Source organism: Solanum tuberosum, unplaced genomic scaffold, assembly GCF_000226075.1.
Source record: "Solanum tuberosum cultivar DM 1-3 516 R44 unplaced genomic scaffold, SolTub_3.0 scf00119, whole genome shotgun sequence".
In the NCBI taxonomy this organism is placed as follows: Eukaryota; Viridiplantae; Streptophyta; class Magnoliopsida; order Solanales; family Solanaceae; genus Solanum; species Solanum tuberosum.
The window spans coordinates 730758-734197 of record NW_006239045.1 but is presented as its reverse complement, the minus strand read 5'-3'; positions in this window follow the sequence as shown (position 1 = coordinate 734197).

Sequence of the window (3440 nt, the reverse complement as noted above, 5' to 3'; positions counted from 1 at the left end):
AATTCAGATATTCAGGATCATCAACAGGAACTTCGTTGATACCACATGCAGTTCAAGTTAGTTATGGTGAGCCTCCTTTCTTTCGGAGGATTTCATTTAGAGTTCAGTTATGTCAGTTGTTAGGAAGTAGTGTTCTTGTCTTGACTTCCATCTTTGTCATTTAGAGGCTTTATAGATAGACAGTAGAGTTTCAGAAGTCTGTTCATTTATTATGTTAAATGTTTTAAAGACTTAAGTTGCCCATTTTGGGGTGAGTTGAATATATTTTATTATTCAGAGTTTTGTTTTGAGTTAAAGCTTTGTATTTAAGTTTCGTGAATTTTTATTCAGTTTTAAGCTTTTGTATACTTGAGTTAGTCTTCTACTTGTAGTCATCCAGGATGAGCGTTCGCTTGGGGACCATCAATAGTCTTTGAGTGCTGGCCACGTCCAGGGTGTAGACTCGGGTCGTGACACAAAAAGCACTAGAAAGTAGTTAGGAGATGGAAAATTACAAATCTTGATACAAAGAACTTTTGCACCAGAAAATTTAGGGAGTATGGTATACACATAAGCATATTATCCTTGAATGGAGGTGGGAGAACTATCATTATTATTTCGAGAACAACTTTGAATGTTGATTGGTGTGATAACACATTTAAGATAGAGAGCTTCATTAAATGTTTTCTTAAGTTGGACTTGATAGTTCTTCCAAGAGAAACTAAAACCAACAACCCATATGTTAAGACAATACAAGAAAGTGTATGGAAGTCCAAGAATCTTAAAGAAGTTGAGGTGAAGATACAAAAGGAAAATATCGATATTAATGTAGCTTTTAAGTCTAAAGTGGATGGTTGGTCAAAAGATGCTTAGTTCGGTATATCCAAAAGGTCATTGAAGAGAAACCCACCTTACCTAGCACTAGAAGAGGGTCAACAACCAATTGAAAATCTATTTTTAGGGTGAATATATATGAGATGTATGGAGAATTATTTATTTTTGAGTTTCCAAGTACATTCATGGCTGAGAAGATTCTTCAAGGTCACTCAACCTGTAATGGTAGAATCCCATTGGTGGTTGTATAGTTAAGACTATTTGGATTAAGTTGTTGGTGTTCCTCTTCACATTTCATCCAAGAAAGTTTTTCAAGAAATTGGGGAGCTTTGTGGGGGTTGGATTTCCACAGAGGAAGGACAATTAAAAGTCATTTGAACTGGGCAAGCATTCTATCTAATTTCTAATGATGGTAGGAATGTACCAGAGGTGGTAATAGTTTGAGAAGGAATCATTTATTATATTTTGATACAAGAAGAGTTTATTATGAGTTTTCAAGTGCAATCGGAATCCACCAGGAAACTCGCAGAACAAGGAGATGCAGTTGGTAAGGTTTCTAATAGAGTTATGGGCTACTAGATTAAAAAGGGATCATCCTTGGGTAAAGTACGAAAATCCTTAATTCCAAGGATTAGAAGGATGATAAACATGTGGAGTGTACTTGTCTAACAACTGACATTTTAAAAAGAGGCGGGTCATATGACAAGCACATGGGGCTTTTAAGCGAACTTTCAAAGATGGGCCTAGCAAAAGAGTCCATTCTTGCTGCCCTTATTAAAAAATGAATTTGGACCTAATTTAGGTTGTCAGGTTATATTAAATGACTTTCATGGTAGCCACAGGATGGAAGATAGAAATGACAGAATACGTGAAGTATTAGATCTCTTTATATCATAACTAGTTCTCAATACGTGTGTTGTGCATGTATTCCATATTAAATATTTTTTTTATAAAAATAATAAATATAATACTAAAATAATTGTGTGATGAATTATATAAATTTTAAACGGGAAATATTACCTTTTGTTTGATTTAAACTTCAGAGTCCTTTCATCGTTAAATTAAACAAAAATAATTAGTTAAATTATGTATATACAATATCAAATGCAACCTGAAAAGATATTAAGATCAACATGTTTCATGCAATGCAACATCACATTAGACAAACAATTTCAAAGTTTGGATTAAACCTCTAAAATAAAAATTCATTTGAAATATATCATCTCATCATATATAACAAAAAAATTCCACAATAATCTGTGCAATTACATGTTAAAGTGTAACACAAATTAAAGCTTAATAGCACATAGAGGCAACAACTTTGATTAACTATTCAACATCACCTGGGAGGTAAACTACCATGAAATGCATCATTGATAAGATATTTGTAACATCCTGCCTTAGAAAGAGCTAAATTTAGATAACGCTAAATTGGAAATAGCTAAATTAAGATTTGTGCAAGTCATTCATAGATATTGAGTTTTGGGTCAACTTCAAACGGCCATAACTTTCAATACATGATGAGTTAGGTGGCCCATAAGATATCAAATGAAAGATCTTTGAGTCATCTTTCCAATGCCACCGAGTTTGCTAAAATCCAAGTTTGGATGAGGGATAAATACCCATTTGAGTTTAGCATGTCCAGTTAAGGAAATTTACCCGAATTGGTGAGGGGTATTTTGGTCTTTTCCTTACCCCATCAGCTTTAGACGTTTTTAGTAATGTTTTAGGGGTCTAAACTGATTTGGGTCCATTTTCACAATCCTAAAATACGCTTAGGGTTTTTACAGGAGTTCAAGAGGAGAAAAGAGGGGACATTCAAGGCATTCATCAAGATTCTTGAGATTTGTCGAGGAATTTCGCTAAGGGTTTGATCCCTAAGAGATATGTAAGCTTCCATAGTGATGGATTCGTTCACCCACACACCAATCATGTGATTTTAATCCATAATTCGTTCTTGGAGTCGAATAATTGAGTTCTTGATGAGTTTCTTGAAGTTTCCTTTCATAAATCTTTAATAATGAGGTTTGATGAATTCATGAGATGAATGTTAGGAGTTTGAGAGTTGTTTTTTAGTGGATTTTTGTTTACTAAGGTTGGGTATTCAAATCTAGGAGATTTTGGAAGAAACCATTCGATTCAAGGTGAATTAGGGCCAAAAAGCGAAGAAGAAAATTCGTCAGAAATTTCTGGGCAGGGGGCTAGCGCGCCGTGCTAGTGATGAGTTGGGGATTTTGACTTATTTAGGACTTTATTTTCATAGTTTTATTGTCCTCAATGACTTCATTCCCTAAAGTTGATGATAAAGTGTTTGTTTGTAGCATGTTGTATAAGACCCAAGGTAGCCCCTAGGCATAACATGTCGTATAAGACCCCGAGAGGCCCCATACAAACCACTTAGCATACATCATACAAGATAATAGAGTTTAAAAGATTTAAAAGTCAGTTTCAACATATAAAAGTTTTATAGAGAAAAAATGGAAAATCTAAATATCGTCTCAAAGCCATCTAGTACATAAGACGAATCTAAATATCGTCTCAAAGCTATTTAGTACATAAGACGAAATCGGGACGTAACATGTATATCAAGTTCAAAACTGAAATATAAAGACATAAATGAAGTAAAG